Source organism: Ornithorhynchus anatinus, chromosome 7, assembly GCF_004115215.2.
Source record: "Ornithorhynchus anatinus isolate Pmale09 chromosome 7, mOrnAna1.pri.v4, whole genome shotgun sequence".
In the NCBI taxonomy this organism is placed as follows: Eukaryota; Metazoa; Chordata; class Mammalia; order Monotremata; family Ornithorhynchidae; genus Ornithorhynchus; species Ornithorhynchus anatinus.
In genome coordinates this window covers 35,957,818-35,981,606 of record NC_041734.1, presented here as the reverse complement: position 1 = coordinate 35,981,606, position 23,789 = coordinate 35,957,818, and the positions used below count along the sequence as shown (strand labels likewise).

The window sequence follows — 23,789 nt, the reverse complement described above, 5'->3', positions numbered from 1 at the left end:
TGATATCCCAGCCTGTAATATGAACACTTTCTCCCCAGATGTCCTTAATCAATTAATTAATTCATTAATTCATTCAGCTGTATTTACTGAGTGTCTGCTACATGCAGAGCTCTGCTGTAGGTACCTAAGAGAGTACTATGTTAATAAAAGACATAGTCTCTACCCTCAAAAGCTTACATATGCATGAGACTTTATTATTGTCTATCAAATTGAATGAGAAATATACTTGTTGATGCTACTGGCTTATGGGAACTAGACGGTTCAAGGGGCATGTAGGACAGAGAACAGCAGTTTTTTGAAGGTGTCATTAGCCACCATCATCACGGGATGGGCATTCATGGTCAAGAAAAAGATAACACATTTTGAGAGCCATAAAATTCTCTCTCCACGTTTTGTAATCTTTAATAATAGCGGCATCTGCTGAGTGCTTACTATGTGCCAAGCAGTGCTCTAAGCACTACCTCATGGATCCATAAGTGGAAAGCTGTTGAGCTCATCCACGATGTTAGATCAACCCAAAAGGTAGAAGAGAAAATCAAAGTTCTGAAAGCAGCTCTACCAAAAAAGTTAGTATATATGATTGTGCAAGAAAACTTCAAAGTGACTGTTGACAAAATCCAAAAGAGCAGGAGTAATAATTTGGTAAATTTGACTGAGCTTATAGCAACAATGGACAATGGAGTGCAATATGGACTGGAGAGGGAAGAGGATAGAGGTAGGGACATCAGAGGAACCAACCTCAATCATCCATTAATCATATTTATTTAGCAGTTTCTGTGTGCAGAGCACTGTACTAAGTACTTGGGAGAGTACAATATTGCAGAGTTGCTAGACATGTTCCCTGTCCAGAGTGAGCTTATAGTCTAGAGGAACTTACAGTACTTCAATCAATCAGTGGTATTTATTAAGCACTTACTGTGTGTAGAACATTGTACTAAGAGTGTGGGAAAGCACAATTCAACAAAGTTGGTTATAACAAATTCACTTACTCATATTCTCATTTTCCCTTACTTTTGCTACTTTGCATTGTATATGTTTTCCTTCCTGCTCCCACTTCAGCTTGTAACTAATTTATGTCTGCCTTTCTCCCTCTAGGCTAAGGATTTACTTTACTGAATATTAAGCTCTCTAGAGTTTAGTGCAGTGGCTGCTCACTATAGGTGCTCAGTAAACATGTTTGATTGATTATTTAATTGCTCTGCAGCCTGGAAACCAGAATCAATCAGTCAATCATATTTACTGAGTGCTTACTGTGGTCAGAATAGTGTACTAAGTTCTTGGGACAGTACAATATAACAATACAACAGACACATCCACTGCTCACAGTGAGCTTACAGTCCAGAAGAGGAGACAGAAATTAAGATAAATAAATAAATTGCATATAGGTACATAAGCACTTGGGGACCACGGGAGGGAGGTGGTGAATGAAGAGAGCCAATTAAAACGACACAGAGGTAGTGAAAGAAGGTAGTCAGGATAGGCCTCTTGGAGGAGATGTTCCTTCAATGAGGCTTTGAAGGTGGGGAGAGTAAATGTCTGTCATTCATTCATTAATTCATTCAATAGTATTTATTAAGCGCTTACTATGTGCAGAACACTGTACTAAGCACTTGGAATGTTCAAGTCAGCCACAGATAGAGACAATCCCTGCCCAATGACAGGCTCACAGTCTAATCGGGGAGACAGACAACAGAGCAAAACAGAAGGAAACAAAAACAAGACAACCTTATCACAATAAATAGAATCAAGGATACAAAAAGGGAGGGCATTCCACGCCAGAGGCAGGATGTGACTGAGAGGTTGATGGTGAGATTAACAAGATCGAGGTACAGTGAGTAGGTTGGCATTAGAGGAGCCAAGTGTGTGGGCTGTTTTATAGTAGGAGAGAAGCAATGTGAGGTAGGATGGGGCAAAGGTGATTGAGTGTTTTAAAGTCAATTTTAAGGAGTTTCAATTTGATTTGGAGGTGGATGGGCTACCACTGGAGTTCTTGAGGAGTTGGGAAACATGGAATGAATGTTTCTGTAGAAAAATAATCCAGGCATCAGAGTGAAGAATGGAATGGAGTGGGGAGAGACAGAAGTTAGTGAGTTTAGCAAGGAGGCTGATACAGTAATCAAAGTGGGATAGGATAAGTACTTGGATTAACATAGTAGCAGTTTGGATAGAGAGGAAAGGGAGGATTTTAGTGATGCTGTAAAGATGAACTGGCAGGATTTAGTTATAGATTGAATATTTAGGTTGAATAATAATAATAATAATGATGGAATTTGTTAAGCACTTACTATGTGCCAAGCAGTGTTCTAAGCACAGGGGTAGATACAAGGTAATCAGGTTGTCCCACGTGGGGCTCACAGGCTTCATCCCCATTTTACAGATGAGGTAACTGAGGCACAGAGAAGGTAAGTGATTTGCCCAAAGTCATACAGCTGACAAGTGGCAGAGGTGGAATTAGAATACACTACCTCTAAATTCCAAGCCCCTGCTCTTTCCACTAAGCCATGCTGCTTCTAGAGAGATGAGTCAAAGATTAAGTCAAGATTACAGGCTTGGGAGACAGGAAGGATGGGGTGTTGTCTACAGTGATGGGAAAGTAAGAAGAAAGCGTGATTGAATAGGAGGCAGTAGGGACACTTTCTACCTCAGGAGGAAGGAAAAGAAAATGAGAAATCATGAAGGGAATTCTAGATGTTTTTGTGTGTGTGGGCAGCGGGATGGGAGTGGATGGAGGAAAGTGGGTCTAAATAGGCTCCTGGACCACTCAAAACCAGGAGTTGGGAGTCTGTATGTCAAAGCTAGAGCTAGTTGGTAGGGACACAGAAACTGGGCATAATTTTGGTTAGGGGTAAACTCCTTCTCCCTTGAATAAATTCTCTGAAAACTGAGAGCTGATCTCACGTGTTGCTCTAATCCATTAGGGACTGGATGTTGGAGCACCAGACATAATACCTAATGAGTAAAGCGGTGAAACTAATGGCCCTAATGATACCGCTAGCCAGTGGTCGTTACTATACCTTATGGACCAATTGTTACCCAGAATATCATTTCCTGGTAAAAGTAGGTACATAAATCCTTTCTGTATGATTATGCATGAGTTTCATGGGACGGAAAATGGCTCTTTTTAATCTTTTGACTTGGACTTATATAATCACAGTACTCTTCTTGGGTCATGGTTAATGTGTTATAATGGGATATCCATTTTAAAAATCAATGAGAAGAATTTGCATTAAAAATAGAAAGGCAATTAGATTGATTTGGTATGACCTATTTTTAATCATCCCATTATTCATTGGTCTATCAGGACTTAGGACACCTTTCTCTGAAATCTTCCCAGAAAAACCTCTCTATTATGTGTGAATAATAGAGATGCCAGGTTAATTGACTCATCTACAAACTTTTTTCTTACCTTCCTTAGAAAAGCACTGGAGTTGATGTCTTTTCTAACATCAATTCTAATTGTTTCACCTTTAAATCTCATGATTTATCAGTTTCTTGTCAAAGTTTTACAAGTTATTCTGATCCAGAATTTCTAAAAAGGAGCATCTTGTCCTAACCTCTATATAAGTTTTTATTTTAGTCATCACTGTTATTATTATCAGGTTCAAGGAATCCTGGTCCCTTGCAAAAACTATTATTTTAAAGTCACCTATAAAAGACTCAAATAGTCAATTAGCCAAACATGAAAAAGTCAGCTCCCTTTGTCGTGGTACTTTATAATAATAATAACGGCATTTGTTAAGTGCTTACTATGTGCAAAGCACTGTTCTAAGCGGTGGGGAGGATACAAACTGATCAGCTTGTCCCACGTGGGGCTCACAGTCTTAATCCCCATTTTACAGATGAGGTAACTGAGACATAGAGAAGTTAAGTGACTTGCCCAAAGTCACACAGCTGACAAGCAGCTGAGCTGAGATTTGAACCCATGACCTCTGACTCCCACTACTTCTCTATAATGATGGTATTTGTTAAGCCCTTATTGTGTGCCAAGCATTGTTCTAAGTGCTGGGGTAGATACAAGGTAATCAGGTTGTCCCACGAGGGGCTCACAGACTTTACCCCCATTTTACAGAAGAGGTAACTGAGGCACAGAGAAGTGAAGTGACTTGGCCAATGTCACTCAGCTGACAAGTGGCGGAGGTGGGATTAGAACCCACAACCTCTGATTCCCAAGTCCATGCTCTTTCTACTAGGCCACGCTGCTTTTCCTCATCATCCTTTATCTTTTATCATTCCTTTATAATCATCATCATCACCATCATTATTATCCTCACCAATTAAGCATACCAAGTTTGTTCTACCATAAATTTATCCTATGACTAACACTGGGAATTTTCTATCTTTCTTTTCAAAATTCTAGTCCTGTAGTTTACACATTTCACCTGAAATAATTAGTTCCCGCCCTCACACCTACTCTTCTCCTAACATTTTTACCTCCAGTGTACACTGCCTTCCAACACACATATATAGGCACAGATTATGTGAGGCAATTAGGTGTAGTCTCCCAAGGTTTCCAGCTGTTGAAGCTAAACTGCTCCAACTGGACTTCCAGCCTTGCCCATCCCAGGTCCCCAACAAGGCTGATATTTTCTGAGTGGGACTGAAAAGATGCACAATCGAGTCTTTCCTGTCTGTTAGCTATACAAAGTCCCCACTGGGATGCCCACCTCCCTAATCCTTTCCCCCACCTTCACTCTTTCCAACCTAATCTTGAAATGAATGTTGGCATTTCTGTTCCCTCACACTTGTATGTCAAATGGAAAAGTTCTGAACAATGTTTTATGCAAAACTCTCCCTACACTTTGTCTGAGAACCTCCTCCTACCCACATGTATTTCTGGAGTGTGCCTAGTAGCATAATCTTCTATCCAAATTGATTAGAAAATAATATAGATCAGGATACTCACATAACCACTACCAGCAGAATTTTATCCAGTCTGCTTCCCCGCAGTCTTTACTTTTTTACTGAAAATAGATGCATCTCTAGAGTCTTTCTATTGGCAATTTCTCCCTCCTGTAGTTTATCTGATTGTGTGCTGTACTATATGATACTGTACTGAACTGAGATCACAGTAATATGGCTTAATATGTCAAAATCGGAGGAGACTTGTCAGACTCCCCACCATTAACAGTAAAGCAGGGTTGTGAACCAGAGCCAAGCTTTGTCAATCTACTCTACACAGCTAAGCTCATCATTACAAGGGGAAATGACTTCAGTCAACCTCGAGGTGACAGTGGGAGATCAAAATGTAGCTCCTGATATACGCATAACATAGCACGCTATAATGCGAGTAGGACAAAATGTAACAATGTCACCGGCATATTGCATGATGTCATCAGGTCATGTTGTTTCAACACAAGGTGCAATAATGAGCTTCATACTTAGTCAATCATATCTATTGAGTACTTAATAATAATAATTAATAATTATGGTATTTGTTAAGCTTTTACTATGTGCCAGGCACTTTACTAAGCACTGGGGTGGGTACAAGTAAATTGGGTTGGACACAGGCCCTGTCCCATGTGGGGTTCCCAATCTCACTCCCCATTTTACAGATGAGGTCACTGAGGCACAGAGAAGTGAAGTGACGCCTAAAGTTACAGAGCAGACATGTGGCAGAGCCAGGATTAGAACCCATGACCTTCTGACTCCCAGGTCTGTGCTCTATCCACTGTTCCATGCACTGCATATTGTCATCTTGTCAAGGAGGTCGGATACAGGTGAAACTTTGAATGCTCAAAGTGGTGGGCATCTTAGGAGTGTAGGAAACGTGCCAGCTGCCACTCCTGCTGTCTAGTGATATTCACTTACCTTCCTTACCACCTGACATTGGCACTGGCAAAGAGGGATCTGGAAGTTCATGTTGGAATATGGTTCCAAGCCTAGGGGAAGCTTTTTAAATGCAGTAGGATGAGAGCCACAACCATAGGTCTGAAATTATTCACCCAACAGTACCTCAACACTCAAGATAGTGCTTGAGTAGCACCCATATAAACGGGCAAGCAGGTGATTATGAATAGCTGGTTCTCAGATTCAAGATGCACAGAAGAAATTTTTTAAGGACAGTGAGGTCATATCTCAAGCAAGGAAGCAGAGCAGTGGTAACTTGTGAAACAAGGCAGAAGCAGATTGCCTGGTATGCAGCAGTCAGAAAGGGGACAGTTGTTTTGGAGCAAAGGCTTTGGGAAGAATAATGAAGAGGAACAAAAATAGCAAAAGATGCTGAGGCTAATAAATACAGAAGTGTAGCAAAAGATGATCTTTACACACCCAGAATACAGAAGGGATGAATATCAGTCCCACATTGGTCTTCTTAGACATAATTGTACTCACTGATAAAATCTCCGCATCAGTAGAATCATCCTCAAATTCTAAGGAAAGATAGATATTGGGTTGATTTATCATTTTGCCCCCCCCTTGGAGACTTAGCTTAATGTCATCCTTAGGTTAATTTAAAAAAATGTTCTTTTGCAAGTGAGATTGTACCATCTTGGAGTGATCTCACTTCTAAACTACTTCAGTCAGACCAGAAAACCTGATGGATTGATTATGCTATTGAAATGTGGCTGTATGGCTTGCAAAGTGAAAATTGAAATTGAGAGAAATATGAACAGGAACTTTGGATCATTAACCTAAACAATTTCATGTGAAAAAATACTAAAATACTTTTTGACTGAAAAATTACAGTTTCCTCCTCCACGAAAGTTTATAGGGCCCACTGGCATATATGCAACACTTTCTCTCTCTCTCTCTCTCTCTCTCTCTCTCTCTCTCTCTCTCTCTCTCCCCCTCTCTTATAGCAGGATATCCAAGTATATACTGTATGGGAAATGATAAGGAGAGCAGGAAAGCTGGGTGGAGAGAATAAATTATTTACAGACCCAATAAAGCATAGTCACAAACAATGTGACATAGCACTAGATTATCGGAATGGTATATGATAATTCTGCAGCTTGCCAAACTATGACTCCCAAGGCAAATGAAAGGCTTCCAGGAATCTTTCGTTGTTTGGGTTCTTCCAATTAAAATATTGGTTTATGATCTCCCTCTCCTACCTGCTCTTCTAACTAGTTGCCCCAAACAGGATTTAGTTGGTGGGCTCATATGCTTGACACTTGTTGGGAGACAACTGGAGAAGACAAGCAGGTCTTGAGAACAGATGTCAGCAGAGGGTTGTTCTCTTTGACCAAGGTGTTTCCTGGATTGGGACACCAAGAGGCACCCTAAAAATCATAGATAGGATCTCTGATTTAGATTAAATCATTAGCTAAGCAAGAATCCATGTTGATATGCAAACAATGAGGAAGGGAATTTCAGTCTAATTTCCAAATGCTCAGTCTCACTCTAAAATCTCACCATCAGTACTGTAATCTCCAAAATGAAGAACAGTTTACCAAGCACTCAGGTGCTCAGAAACCTATCCCAAAGAGTCATGTCAGGCAGAACTTCTGGCTTAAATCACCCACTGAAGTGACTCCTTCTCAAATTAGTTCTTGTCATTGACTTCTGCTCTTAAAAAACTGTGCAAATGCTTTCTTTTCCACATACATTTCATATGTACATTTATCATCCATTTCCAAATATGAATACCTATGTAAACACTCTGTGAATGTGAAAACGTTAAATGTCAAATATATACCAACATTTAACATTTTCACAATCACAGTTTGGAAGTAATCCAATTTAATAGAGAGCTTTACCATTAATCGATCAATCACATTTATTCAGCACTTACTGTGTAATAAGCACTTGGGATTGTACAATATAATGGAGTTTTTATACATACTCCCTGCACACAAGGAGCTTATAGTCTAGATGGGGAGACAAGAGGTTAAAATAAATGATGGATCTCTACACAAGTGTTGTGGGGCTCATGGTGGAGTGACTCTAAGTGCAAAGGCAGCACAGGAAGACAATACAGGAGGAAGAAGGAGTAGGGGAAATGAGGGCTTAGATAGGAAAGGTCTCTTGGAGGAGATGTGACTTTAATAATGCTTTGAAGGTGGGGAGAGTGACGGCCTGTCAAATATGAAGGGGAAAGGAGTTCCAGAACAGAGGGGGAAGAAGAGAGGGTTTAGTGGCTGAAAGATGAGATCGAGGTACAATGATTAGGTTGGTGTTAGAAGAGTAGAGGGAACATGCCAGGTTGTAATAGGAAATCTGTGAGGTAAAACAGGAGGGGGCTGGGTGATTGAGTGCTTCAAAACAAACGGTAAGGAGTTTCTGTTTGATGCAGAGGTAGATGGGCAGCCACTGGAGGTTTTTGAGGAGTGGGGAAATATGGGCAGAATGGTTTTGTAGAAAAATGATCTGAGCAGCAGAATGAAGTATGGACTGGAGTGGGGAGCAGCTGAACACAGGGAGATCAGAAAGGAGGTTGATGCAGCCATCAAGGTCTTGTCTTGTCTTATGCTCTCGAGTTGTCCCTGACCCATAGCGACTCCAAGGACACAGCTCTTCCAGAATGCCCCACCTCCGTCTGCAATCGTTCTGGTAGTGGATCCATAGAGATTTCTTGGTAAGAATACAGAAGTAGTTTACCATTGCCTCCTTCAGCACAGTAAATTTGAGTCTCTGCTCTTGACTCTCCCATGCTACTGCTGCCCAGCACAGGTGAGTATTGACTTGTAGCAGATTGACTTCCACTTGTTAGCACTGGCCAAGCTAGAAATGGAATGGGTATGCCTCTGCTTGACTCTCCCTCCCATAGTTGAGACTGGTAGAGTACTGGAAACTCTCCAGGTGCAATCATGAGAGGGATAGTAGTCAAGGTAGGGTAAGATAAATGATTGTATCAGTGAGGGAGCAGTTTGGATTCATTCATTCATTCATTCATTCATTCAATCGTATATATTGGATGAAGAGGAAAAGGTGGATTTAAGCACTATTGTGAAGGTAGAACAGAAAGGAAATGGTGACAGATTGAGTATGTGAGTTGAATGAGAGTGATGAGTTGAGGATAATGCCAAGGTTACAGTCTTGTGAGAAGGGGAGGCTGGAGGTGCTCTGTACAATAATGGAAAAGTCAGGAGGTAGACAGGGTTTGGGCAGAAAGATGAGGAATTAGTTCTGTTTTGGACATGTTAAGTTTGAGATGTTGGTGGGACAGCCAAGTAGAAACATCCTGAAGGACATTTGACATAAAATTCTTAGGTTCTAATCCTGACCACCCTTTGTTGTCCTATTGAACTATTGAAATTGAAAGTTGCTGACAATTTTATTTGTAGAGAGCATTTTCCCTGTCTTCTTTAGAGCCACAGTCACTGTTATCCTGCTATAGACATTTTTACTGATATAAAGATATAAATAATAATAATAGCTATAGTAATAATAATTGTGGTATTTGTTAAGCACTTACTATGTACCAGGCACCGAACTAAACGCTGGGGTTGAGATAAGCAAATCGGGTTGGACACAGTCCTTGTCCCACATGGAGCTCACAGTCTCAATCATCATTTACAGATGAGGTAACTGAGGTCCACAGAAGTCAAGTGACTTGCCCAAGGTTACACAGCAGATACGTGATAGAGTAAGGATTAGAACCAATGACCTTCTGACTCTCAGGCCCCTGCTCTATCCACTATGCCATAAGTATCCCCAAATTTACGAGTATTTTTTTCAATTTAAGGCCTACCATTTATTTATTATTACATGTTTAGAATATTTTGATTGCTTTAGTTCCAACAATCTTGAATTCCCAAATGTATTTAGCAACCATCTGTAAAAGGGGACCGTTCTATTTCAAGAGATTATTCTTAATGAGTTTGATCTATTAGTTTACCTTTGAGATAATGCCAACTCTACCAGATACACAACTTTTCTAATTCAAAGGGAAACAAATTAGTTATTATAACTACAAGGTCTCTCTGATTCAACTGTGCAGGATTAGGGTCAATTAATTTCTAAAATGTTCTTGAAAGATGGCTGTAAGTGATTTTCCCTTAGACCACAACATCTTTGTATCTTCATATGTGTCAATTTATTGCTCTTTTCGTCGGCTTTCAGGAGGCACCTACTACATTTGCAGATGATGCCTAATGGAACTTCTGCTGGAAGAATGCTCTCAACATTCTGGTTTGCTTTTCCACTGTTTCTAATTGCCAATAAAATGAGGGTATGCTTCCTTTAATGCTATAGCTTTTCCCCTGACTGAAATGTGAGGTTCTAACTTCGTTTTCTGATGGCTCTGATGATGTTATCAAGGAAATTTCTAAACCGGATTTTCTTGTCTAACCACTCAAGCAACCAAACTTTTAGGGAGAGCTGAGACTCAACTCATGTGTTTCTTTAACATGGGATAGATCCTCCCATTTGGATGATCATTTATGCTACAGTAATCAGGAAGAGTGCTTAGTACATTGCTTTGTAGAGTAAGCACTCAGTAAATATGATTGAGTGAATGGATAAAGAGTAAATATATGATAGATATTTGTGCCCCTCACAAATGTAGCTTTTTTTAATTAAAAAAATGGTACTTGTTAAGGGCACCAGTCTGAGTTCCCATTTTGGTGGAAATGGAGCTTGTTTGTCAGCTATTGGGAGAGGAAGGCGAAACCCTGAAAAGCACTCAGATACTAATAAACTGGCTGCTAATGCCATGTGGACCATGTGAGAACTTTCAATTCTACACCTTTACCTACCTTCTCACATGCACACAATTCCCCACTGCCCTGCTAGTTTCCTGGGTGATCTTGAGCCTAAGAAGGAAGAGAAGGGAAAGGTCTTCCCCATCCTATTAATATTATTTTTCATTATTAATAATAATGATAATAATAATAGTGATGCCATTATTAAAATAGTAGTGGCAGCAGCAGTAATAATAGCAGCAGCATTTATTATTACTATTATTATGGCATTTGTTAAGTGCTTACTATGTGCAAAGCACTGTTCTAAGCACTGGGGAGGATACAAGGTGCTCAGGTTGTCCCACGTGGGGCTCACAGTCTTCATCTCCATTTTACAAATGAGGTAACTGAGGCACAGAGAAGTTCAGTGACTTGTCCAAAGTCACACAGCTGGCAAATGGCTGAACCCGGATTTGAACCCATGACCTCTGACTCCCAAGCCCATGCTCTTTCCACTGAGCCAAGCTGCTTCTCATTTATTTAGCTTCCACTAGGTGAAATGGTTTTAGACTGTATATTCTGAGGGTATCTCTGGTAAAGTAAAGAGTAAGTGCCCTTTGGGAGGATCCAGGAGCCGGCTTCTCCCCCAACCCCTCCTCCCCACCCCACCATTCATTCGGTAGTATTTATTGAGCACTTACTATGTGCAGAGGACTGTACTAAGTGCTTGGAATGTACAATTTGGTACACCACACCGGGCTGGGTCACAGCAGTAGGTGTGGTCCCCAAACTCCAGAGAGATGAAGTGAGCACCAGCAATCACTCCACAAGGCAGGGGTGACTTGATTTCCCATAGGGAGCTTCCCCTCCCTTCCCAGTGTCCCTTGGTCCTGAGGCTATGAGTTGATCGCCCATCTCTGAAAATCACTGTACAAGACACAAATCAGACTAGCCGCTGGTTACTCTGGGGAATTGAAGGAGCACTCCAACTACCTGGGCAGACCACACACATAAAGACAAATACCATGGCCTAGTGGATAGAGCATGTGCCTGGGAATCAGAAGGACTTGGGATCTAATCCTGCTCCACCACTTGTCTGCTGTGTGACTTCAGGGAAGTTGCTTAACTTCTCTGGGCCTCAGTTATCTCATCCGTGAAATGGGGAGCAAAACTGTGATGCCCATGTGGGACATCACCTAGTATGATCACCTAGTATCTACCCCAGAGCTTATTACAGAGCTTGGCACATAGTAAGCATTTACCAAATGTTAAAAAAAAAAAGCAAAAGAAAAAAAATCCTCTGGCTATCTAGTTTAAATTTCCCAGAGCAGAGTACCTTCCTTCCCCAGCAAAAGAGACCCAGAGTGAAACATGGGGTATAGCAAAGGATTAAATGTCTGTCCTTCAGGATAAAAGGTATGAGCGTAAATATGTCTCCATCCCAATCCTGATTTCCAGGCAGGACATACCCGAAAGAGCTGGTCCAGAAGGCCATAGGAAAGTCCTAGAATGCTTGGAAAAGTTGACTGCCTCTTCTGTAATGAGGGGAAACTGAAGAGAAGCTAGCTACTCTACAAGACAGTGAGAGATCCTTGAAGGTGGGAAAGGGGACTTTGTAGAAGAGCCAAGGTCCTTTCTCTAGAGAAACGGGGAAACAGTGTGGCCAGTGGATAGAGCATGGACCTGGGATTCAGAAGGTCCTGAGTTCTAATCCTGGCTCCGCCATGTATCTGGTGTGTGACCTTGCGCAAGTCGCTTCACTTCTCTGTGCTTCATTTACTTCATCTTTAAAATGGGGATTAAGACTGTGAGCCCCATGTGGGACATGGACTATGTCCAACCTGATAAACTTGTATCTACCCCAGCCCTTAGTACGGTGCCTGGCGCATAGTAAGTACTTAATAAGTACTGCCTGGCGCATAGTAAGTACTTAATAAATACCACTAAAAAAAGACACTTTTTGAAACTTGGTAGTGATCTGTTCCACTGATGTCAGAGAAGAACACCTTTAAGCATAAACTGATGAAGCCTTACCCATGTTTCCAGGCTTCTTGAGAAGCAGCATGGCCTAGTGGACAGAGTACGGGCCTGGGAGTCAGAAGGACCTGGTTTCTAATCCTCTGGGTTCTAATCCCGTCTCTTCTACTCGTCTGACTTGTTTAGGTGGTCTGCTGGGTGACTCTGGGCAAGTCACTTAATTTTTCTGTGCCTCAGTTCCCTCATCTGTAAAATGGGGATTGAAACTGTGAGCCCTTTTTGGGACAGCGACTGTGTTCAACCTGATTATCTTGTATCAACCCCAGCTCTTAGAACAATGCCAGGCACATAGTAAGTGCTAAACAAATATTATCAGCATTAACATCATCATTCTTTTTGAAGAAACATCGTGGCCTAGTGGAAAGATCAGGGATCTGAGAGTCTGTGGACCTGGGTTTAAAACTTGGGTCTGCCACTTCTCTACTGTATGGCCTTGGGCAAGTCACTTAATTTTTCTGCATCTCAGTCTCCTCACCTCTAAAATGGGGTTTCAAAACATGACTCTCTCCCTTTTAGATATTGAGTCCCATGTAGTAGAGGGGCTCTGTCTAATCTGCTTAAATTGTGTTCACCCCAGTTCTTGGGAGATAGTAACCTCCCAACCTCCTGTCTCTTCTCTCTTCAGTCCATACTTCACTCTGCTGCCCAGATTATCTTTCTACAGAAACGTTCTGGTCATGTCACCCCCCTCCTCAAAAATCGCCAGTGGTTGCCTATCAACCTCCATATCAAGCAAAAACTCCTCATTATTGGCTTCAAAGTTCTCCATAACCTTGTCCCTGCTTACCTCACCTCCCTTCTCTTCTTCTACATCCCAGCCCACACACTCCATTCCTCTGGCACCAAACTTCTTACTGTGACTTGTTCTCTCCTGTCCTGCCGTCAACCCCTGGCCCACATCCTGCCCCTGGCCGCAAGCCCTCCCTCCTCAAATCTGACATTCACACTTCCCCCCTTCAAAGCCCTACTGAAGGCTCACCTCCTCCAAGAGGCCTTCCCAGACTAAGCCCCCCCTTACATAAATAATATAATTTATTTATATTAATGCCTGTTTACTTGTTTTGATGTCTGTCTTCCCCTTTTCTAGACTGTAAGCCTGGTGTGGGCAGGAATTGTATCTCTTTATTGCTGAATTGTACTTTGCAAGTGCTTAGTACAGTGTTCTACACACAGTAGGAGCTCAATAAATATTAAATAAATGAATGAATTAAAAAATCAAGATTATTATTGCTATTATTAGTAGCCTTATTAAAAGTAATGACTCACTCAACAACTGGTAGGGGAGTGAAGGAGGAGGAAGAGGAGAGCATTGATTTTTTTACTCTAGAGGATAAACCTTTAAAATAGTGTAGCTCCATAATGCTTTGTATCCATCTCATTCTACCAAGCTATTATTTACTCATTTTCAATTCCATCCTTCTACTGAATGTTCCTCTTATTTATTCATTGCTTTGGTCACCCTGATAGACAAGACAGACTTGTTTATGTGGAAAAGCCCCTCTAGCCATCTCACTTATGAAGAGCTTGATGTGACAGGCCTTTAAATAGACAGCATATATAAGTGAATGGGGAAATGGTTGTGAAGTAAAATCAATTCTCACTGAGGTTTTTTAAATGAAAAAGAAATATATAGAAATGCCGATCATCAGTGGACATTAATCTAACTAGTAGAATTTGCTTATACTCAAGTGTAAATAACTTTTTATAAAGCCAATCAGATTATAAACTCGGACCAGCCAAATCTTAATAGGTAGCATCCACGTTTACCAGTCTTCCCTGCTTTCTTCCAACATTCCTTGCCAGCTTGTCTTCATCCCTGGGGGTTGAGAACATAATCATAATAGTAATTATAATTGTGGGATTTGTTAAGTGCTTGTTATATGCCAAGCACTGTGCTAAATGCTGGGGTGGATACAATGCAAGCATATTAGACACAGTCCCTTTCCCACATTGGGTTCCCAATTTAAGGAGAAGGAACAACAGGCATTTCCCATTTTATAGCTGAGGAAACTGAGGCAAGAGAAGTTAAGTCATTTGCCCAAGGTCACACAGGAGGGAAGTTGCAGAGTTATCTGACTCCCAGTTCTGTGCTCTTTCCACTAGGCCACGTTGCTTCCGTATGTCTGTATCGAATCTCTTGTAACCGACTTAAGAAATCCAACATAGAGGTAATTTAAAGTTTTGAGCAGATTTACTGCCTTTACATTACTAGGTTTTGCTCTGATTTTAGTTTTTGTGGAGCATAGCCTAGTACAAAGAGCTTGGGTCTGGGAATCAGAGGACTGGATTCTAGTTCTGGCTCCACCACTTGTCTGGTGTGTGACCTTAAGCAAGTCACTTCTCTGTGTCTCAGTTACCTCGATGAAAAATGAAGATTAAGACTGTGAGGCCCATGTGGAACATGGACTGCATCCAACCTGATTAGCTTGTATATATCACAGTGCTTCGTACAGTAAGTGCCTCACAAATACCATTAAAAAAATAAATAACTTGGGCCAATAGCGGATCTTCATAGCTGCATTAAACTAATTTGGAGAAACATTTGAATACTTAAGCATCAATTCACCCAGGAAAGAGAACCTAATCCCCAGAAAGCACCCTGGCTTGGAAAAACTCCTAGTTCCAGAGAGTTTTCACTCACCTGTGAAGTCAGACTCTCAGATCATCAATTTACATTGGTAAACATTCTCCCGGTGATCTTACGAACAAATCACTTTCATGGGAGGATCAGATTGATTTTGCTGAAGAGTCCCTATTCTCTTATTTTGTGTCAGTCACCCAAGAACAGAATTTCTAAGTGGAATCCATAGACTAGCCCTTTAAAGAACACATTAAAGCAAATCTAAGTGTTTTTACGCCTAAGGCATTGCAGTAGTGCTCGATAAATAATTAATATAAATTAATGGCCAATGAAAGAAACATATCCGCACTAATCTATAATTACTGGAAGAATCCTCATGTATTTTTCATGGAGCTCTCATTTCTTTGCAAGTTTTTTTTTCTTAAATTCAGTATATTTAGCATTTAAATGGCTTTAATGATTATTTTCAATTGCTTTCAATGGTGTGGTGTACGCCTGTCAATTCACATGGCCAAGAGCCCCATGACTTTGAAAGTTGCTTGCTTTTCTTCAGTTTTGGTCTGATTTTCAGATCAACTAACAGTAAGAACGGAGTCCTTAGTAGCAAATTAAAGTCAGATACACTGGCTGGGCCTAGTTCTGTCAATGGAGATTTCATGATCAACTCCCATTGATTTCAGGGAACTTCAGTGGTGCAGGGAGATAGCTAGAGTGTGATTGACAGTCCTGATTATCGGAGGCAAAGGTTCAGAGTTCTCTCACTGTTTATCAAAGACAGGGGTTCTCACATCTGTCCATTTGAGGATCACATTGTTGGTGGGGGCAGGGAGGAATCATTCCCACATACATCCCCTGAGAATGGAGCACACATTCTGAGAGGAGAGGGAAGCAAGGGGGGGGTAGAAAGATGGAGCTGTCAGATTTTCCCCTTCTTTGGAGAGTCAGTCAGTCCAACTTGATTGGCTTGTATCTACCCCAGTACTTAGAACAGTGCCTGGCACATAGTAAGTGCTTAGGAAATAATGCAATTATTATTATTATTATTTAGAATGGGAGCGTGTAACTTCAGCCACTTCAAAAGCAAGGTACTGAGGAAGGCCCAGAAACAGACATGTGCACGTGCCCAGCCCTTCACACTCACATAAACACATCCACATCCACACATCCACACATCTCTTTATACACACAGAGAGATGAGTTGGGGAGGTTCGGGGTAGTTCAAGAGGGTGCTGGTAGCAGACACAGAATAAGTCAGAAGAGTAACTTTCCCATTAAGAAGGAGCTTGAAACTTTGTGTAACTGGAAGTCTTCTATGAGAGAAGGAGCATGACCTAGTGGAAAGAGCATGGGCCTTGGTGTCAGAGGACTTGGATGTATCCCGGCTCTGCCACGTGTCTGCTGTGTGGCCCTTGGTCAAGTCAGTTAACTTGTCTGTGTCTCACTTCCCTCATCTGAAAACTGGGGATTCAGAAGTTGTTCTCCCACTTACTTAGACTGTGAGCCCCTTGGTGAGACCTGATAATCTTGGATCTACCCCAGCATTTAGTACAGTGCTGGACACATAGTAAGCACTTAAATATTATGATTATTATTATTACAACAACAGTGATTTCTGGAGCGTGCTATGAAGAGAACCTTGCTATAGACTCTGAGCTCAATGTGGGCAAGGATTGTCACTCTTTATTGCCGTATTGTACTTTCCCAAGTGCTTAGTACAGTGCTCTGCACACTGTAAGTGCTTAAGAAATACAATGGAATGAGTGAATGAATAGCCCTAACTAGGTTAGTCCTTTCCTTAAAAAGGGACAAAACCCAGAGGTTTCTAGAGCAGAGAAACTGCTCACTCCTACGGAGCCTCTCCAAGCTGTAAGCTTGCTGTGGTCAGAGAACTTGTCTACCAACTCTATTGTATTATACTTTCCCAAGTACTCAGTACAGTGTTCCGCAAAATAAATGCTCAATAAATGCCAGTGACCGATTGACCATCCTCCCAGGGCAAAACCTCTTCTGCCTAAGATGTCAGTCACTCATCCAGAGACAACAGCAGGAACACAGTTATTGACAGAGGAGGAACTGGGCAAGGAAGAGGGGGCTAGGAGAATGGGGAGTCATGGAAAGAATCCATTTTAGGCTCCCAAAAGGAGCAGATGAGGGAGCTCCTTTGAGCCAGGGAGGCCATGGATGAGGCGGGCTGAACTAGCAGAGAATGATCAATGGAGGGTGTGTACACAGAGAAGAGATGCTGAGGAAAGTATATCAGTAAATTCCCATGGATGGCAACTCCCTGGAGTTAACTGTGGAACAAATTCTAAATCAGTGTTAGAAGGTTATGGATGGATTTCATTTGAACTTCTGTTGCACAGCAATGGTTGCAGGGGAAATTCTGAACTAAATATATGCTGTTTTTTCTTAATGAGCAAAGAGTGAGGCCTATGGGTGGCGGACTCTGTTCATTTCTTAATGTTATTATTATTACTGTTCAGAGATTTGCTGTCACAGGGGAGAGTGGCCATCTGATACTCCTCTAAATCTCAGCAGTTACTTCTTCAGGTACAGGATGGGCTAGCTAATCCTAGCTGTTTTCTGAGTCTTCTGGGGGTTTCAAATTTAAGAATCACAGAATGGAGGTAGAAACTACTATTACTGCTGCTGCTGCTGCTGCTGCTGCTACAGCATGGTGTAGTGGATAGAACACGGGCCTGGGAGTCAGAAGTTTACAGGTTCTAACCCCGCTCCTCCACTTGTCTGCTGTGTGGCCTTGGGAAAGTCACTTTGCTTCTCTGTGTCTCAGTTCCCTCATCTGTAAAATGGGGATAGGGACTGTGAGCCCCACACGGGACAGTGACTGTGTCAAACCCGATTTACTTGTATCCACCCCAGCGCTTAGAGCACTGTCTGGCACATAGTAAGCACTTAACAAATACCATGATTATTATTAATATTTTTACTACTAGAAATTCCTTAGCCTGGCTGCAAATAACTATGGGCACTTGGACACTGGGGCTATACCTGAATATCTGACTCAAATCAGTCAATTCACTCTATTGAGCACACACTGCTCAGGGTGCTGTGCTAAGCATTTGGGATAGCGCAGCACAACAGAGATGATAGACAAATTCCCACCCAGAATGAACTTGAAGTCTAGAGGTGATTGGAAAGGTCACTCAAAGTGACTGAAAATGTCACAAATCCCTTGAAGAAGTCTCACTTTAAAAGTCAACACTACTAGTGAGAGTCCAAGAGAAGCTAGAGTCAAATATATTTCCGTGAATACACTTTTAAAACATGTTGATCTTATGTTCTTAATTCACTGTACTAGAAGTGATATAGAAAAAAGTTCCAAATGATCTTCTGTTACCAGCTTAGCAAAATGCATTTTATGAAAATGAGGCTGGAAAATTTAGACTGATGTCAAAGGAGATGAAAGGTTGGTAAAGACAGCATGTTTCAGGAAGAACACGGTGATAGGGATGAAAAAGGACTCAGGCAGGAATCATGTTGAGCAGTAAATCTGTGTCTGTATCTACATCGGTGCAAGGAAGGACATTTTGCTTCATCATTTTCAGGCACACACCAAAATGTTGATTACACACTGACAAAAATAATGCACATTATTTATTAATTTATTTTCTGTCAAGGTTATTGTTCCGGACATGCTGCTGGAATGGAAACTCCTTGAGGGAAAGGAAAATAAATAATAATAATGATGATTGTAACAATGATAATAATAATAACATTAATAATAGAGGAACAACAATGCCTAGTGAAAAGAGCACAGGTGTGGGAGTCAAAGGACTCAGATTCTAATCCTGGATCTGCCAATTGCTTGCTGTATGACCTTGGGAAGTCTCAACTTCTTTGTGCCTCAGTTTCCTCATGTGTAAAATGCAGATTCATTTAGTGTCCTCCCTCTCTCAGACAGTGAGCCTCATATGGGAGAGGGACTGTGTCTGATTGGATTAATTTTTATATCTACCCGAGATCTTAGAACAGTACTTGACCCATAATAAGCAATCTACTATGCTATAATAAATTTAAAAAATAGTCGTATTCATTAGTTTCTTACATTGTACTAAACTCTGTATTATGTGTTGGCATAGATACAAGATCCTAAGTGAGGCTTACAGTCTAAGGGATCATGTCTACTAAATTCTGTTTCACTCTCCCAAGTACTTAATACAGTTCTCTGCCTAGAGGAAGTGCTGAAAAACACTACTGACTGATTGTAAAGAGAGTAGCTTTACCCTTGATTTCATGTATCAGAACCGGTGTGCACCATGGCTGGACTCAGCTAGAACGACTCAAGAGGATTGAACTTAATACTAACGTTACAATATCTCTACAGATGACGCCTCAGCATAGTTCACCTTCCCTGAGTAGTTCCATGATAATATTCCTTCTGTCCTGAAATGACTCACAAGGCTTTGCGTAGGTATCTATAGTATCAGTTTTCTACAAAGTGGTAGAAAATGAGGAAAAAAAAACCACTGCCAGATTTCCCAACAGTCCTCTTTTTCTGTGATCTTCCTTTTATCCCCCACAAAAAAAATACAAAAAAACACACCCATTGCTGACTGGAGTATGTTGCTGGGTGCTACTTAAGAGAGCAGGAAAAATGCCCACGAGCTTTACAGAACACTCCAGAGAATGCATTTCTAAGGGATGAGGAGAGGAGAGGGGCGGGAGGGGAAGGAGACAGAATCTGTGGAAAGAGCCTAACTGAAAGAAAGCCAATAACTAGTCAAGTTAACACCCGGATTGTCAACAGGAAAGTGAAGATCAGACGATCCCTGGGGACTGGCACACCTACAAGGTCAGAAAATCAGAATGAATCCTGCAGTTTGTGATTGTGGACAATAACAATAGCTTAGTCAACGATATATGGGTAAGTGATGATTTCCCCATTTTCTAGACCCATTTGTTGAAAATGCTGTTTATACTAGCCCTAAACTTCTGTGACTTGAGGTGGATACAGTTGTTTTAGAGTTGCACTCTAATATTTTCCTTCTGCTTTTTGCTTTTCAAGTGGCTGATCTGTTGCAAATTCCACATCATAAGTAGAATCTATATTTAAGGGTATCTCAAAGAGTGAAGTGCCTATAACCCTCTGCAGATGGATCGCATCAGAAATTTTTTTCCATTATTTGATGTTTTCTTCATGGAAGCGCATGTGATGTAACTTTGATGAGAACTAATGGTGATGAATTGGCAAGAAATCAGGACTCAGTTTATAATGCAAGAGAGAATCTGTAAGTTGTACTCATTTAGCGTAGTCTTTTAAATTCCCTGATATATGTTATTTAAACACAAAACATCTTTGCAATGCTTATCTGGGAAAGACATTTCTTCATTTATTGTGTATTCATAGAGATAGCATGCTTACTTTCAGTGACCCAGTGGAGAAAAGAAAAACGTCAAATAAAAAAATAAAGAAAATAAGTAAAAAATATGATTGCTAAGACAAATGGAAAGTTGTTCGAAAAAAATTGTAAAGTTGGGTTATAATTTTATAAATTTTGACTTCTTTCCTGGAAAATAAATGTAGTTTTTGTTTTTCACATGACGTAGTTGTTTTTCTTTCTTACTATTTCATCTTCCCAAGTATATTATTTTTTTTCAAAGTCATCTTGTTAAATTATTTGGAAAGTGCAGTATAAGCATGTCCTTAAGACCACATATTTTACAGTGAGTGCAGTTTTAAAAATATATAAATATAATGAGTGAATTGTATTGCAGAAGAATTACTAAGTTGACATATGCTTACATTGGTTTTAAGTGTACATAATGGTGAAAGGGTTCTATATTGTTTTAGAGAAGCAGCGTGGTTCAGTGGAAAGAGCATGGGCTTGGCAGTCAGAGGTCATGGGTTTGAATCCTGGCTCTGCCACTTGTCAGTTGTGTGACTGTGGGCAAGTCACTTCACTTCTCTGTGTCTCAGTTATCTGTAAAATGGGGATTAAGACTGTGAGCCTCACGTGGGACAACCTGATTACCCTGTATCTGTCCCAGTGCTTAGAACAGTGCTCTGCACCTAGTAAGCGCTTAACAAATACCAACATTATTATTATTCTATTTTAAGGAAAGTTTTCCCAATGTATACCACAGTTAGCTTTCTGCAAGATACATTGAAAGGACTATCTCAACTCTTCATAACAATAGCCAGAGTGGGATATTTTGTCAGAGGAGACTTCAGCCTGACATAGTGTCCCCACTCTGTTTAGTCCTTTGAGACTTGGACCTTAAACAATCAAAAAAGAAGCCCTTGGGGATCTGGATTCTAACCCTGGCTCTGCCACTTGCTTGCTGTGTGACCTTAGACAAGTCCCTTAACTTTTCTGGGACTCAGTTGCCTCACTGTAAAATGGAGATTAAATCTCTCTACCTCTGACTTCTACTACGAGCACCATGTGGGACAGGAACCGTGTCCAACCTGATTATCTTGTATCTATCCCAGCACTTAGAAGAGTGTTCCACAGATACTAAGTGCTTAACTTTTCAACAGATTCTGACTAAACTTAATTCTGAAGGACCTGTTAGAATAGCAAGCAAGGATGGAATTGGTCAAATTCTAGACTTAAATCTTAATATAAGAAAAACAATTTATTTCTAGTCCTTGGTTCAGAGAGGTCTCAGTCCCTTTAACACTCTTAGGTATGTGTTGAATTACTTATTAGGAGCAGTGGTAGGATCAGAGCACTGAGCAACAAATTCAGGTCCTCACGCTTGGTGTGAGAGGTTCCTGTCATGCATCAGGTGAGAAGCAGCATGACCTAGTGGATAAAGCACAAATCTGGGAGTCAGAAGGACCTGGGTTCTAATCCCAGCTCTGCCATTTGTCAGCTGTGTGACTCTGGGCAAGTCACTTCATTTCTCTGTGCCTCAGTTACCTCATTCGGAAAATGGGGATTAAGACTGTGGGTTCCATGTGGGACAGGGACTATGTCCTGAATCTATCTCGGTGCTTAGAACAGTGCTTGGCACATAATAAGCACTTAACAAGTACCATAATTAATTAGGTGCTGGGCTTCCAGGGCAGGTGACCTTCCCTGAGCTGCAGGGAGAGGGACCAAGAGGAAATGGGGTCACTCTCAGGTCACTCTGAGGTCACAGCCCAAACCCAGCCTGTCCCACCCAGCTTGGGAGTGTGGGAGCCTGGGAACCTGGAAGATGGGTGTGTCAAGTCCAACCAAATGATCCTGAGCACCCCAGCCTGGGGAAAGAGGGATGTGGTTGTTCATCCACCACCCCATCCCCCTTAAACAACATCACCAGGTCAGACCAATGGGGGAGTTGATCCTAGCACTCAGTCATTGAAAGTACCAACTCTAGACGTGGAGCAACCACGTTTTTGAAAGATGGAAAATCTAATATCCTTAATTTCTCCTCTTATATCTCTTTTGTTCCTCTTAGTAACCCATATGGAGTATGTCTCCATGAATTTGTCCAAACTCCCTCTTGAACTTCCGAATATTTTCTGTCTGAAAAACAAATGTCATAAGCTTGCCACCTGCTGGGGGAAGAAGCATTTATTTCCTTTTGTTGCTTTGGAATCTACCATCTTCAATCTTCAGCAGATTTCACCTCACCCTGACATTGTGGGATTTGGTGAAAAGCAACATAGAAAAGCATGTTGCCTAAAGGATAGAGAACACAGGCCTGAGAGTCAGAAGGATGTGGGTTTTAATCCAGCTCCACCATTTGTTTGCTGTGTGACCTTGAGCAAGTCACTTCATTTCTCTGTGTCTCAGTTACCTCATCTGTTAAATATGGATTATGACTGTGAGTCCCAGGTGAAGACATGGACTGTGTCCGACCTGATTATCTTGTAGCTACCCCAGTGCTTAGTACAGTGCCTGGCATATAGTGTATGCTTAACAAATACCATTACAAAAAGCAAAACAAAACAAAACAAAAACTTCTTGTTCACCTTATCCACAAACTTTATGATATTGGCACACATAAGATTTATTATTCATTTTATTTCCTATTTATTTCAGACATTTATTAAATACTGGAAAGGAACAAAGCACTGTGCTCAATCCCTTTGGGTTTATTATTTCTCTCTGTCTTCATGTTCATTCATTCAATCATATTTATAGAGTGCTGACTGTGTGAAGAGCACTGTACTAAACACTTGGGAGAATACAAGATGACATTACTCAGAAACATTCCCTGACCACAACGAGCTTACATTCTTTTACCAATTGGATTTTCATGACTTCACATCTGCTCATCTTCCCCACGAGCTCCCCAAGAGGCAGGGATCATGTCTCATCCATCTTTGAATATCCCTCGAGAGCCAATAAGGGGTTCTCACAAAGTAGGGGCTCAATCCAGACTGTTGACTTGGATGAAGTTGTCCAACTCTTGTTAGAGATACTGTGTGTCTTCTATTGTGTGTGTGTGTGTGTGTGTGTGTGTGTGTGTGTGTTACCTATACGAATAGGGATGTGAGAGAGGGCAGCTCTTTCCTATGTGACTAAGAAAATTGGGTTGACACTGTGTTCAGCATTGAAGAATGATGGAATGGGCCTTCATTTCTCTGGGAACTGTAGTTGTCTTTAAATACTCTTAAGGGATTTGTACCCTTCTGGATCTAAGTATCCTGG

The 23,789-nt window shown here is 41.1% G+C and overlaps 1 non-coding gene across 1 annotated transcript; it reads right to left on the bottom strand.

Annotated features, from left to right (window-relative positions):
• Window positions 1–8,620: 8,620 nt before the first annotated feature.
• Window positions 8,621–8,757, bottom strand: LOC114813394. The gene has a single exon (XR_003761116.1). It is a non-coding gene; the product is annotated as a small nucleolar RNA SNORA7 (small nucleolar RNA).
• Window positions 8,758–23,789: the final 15,032 nt, after the last annotated feature.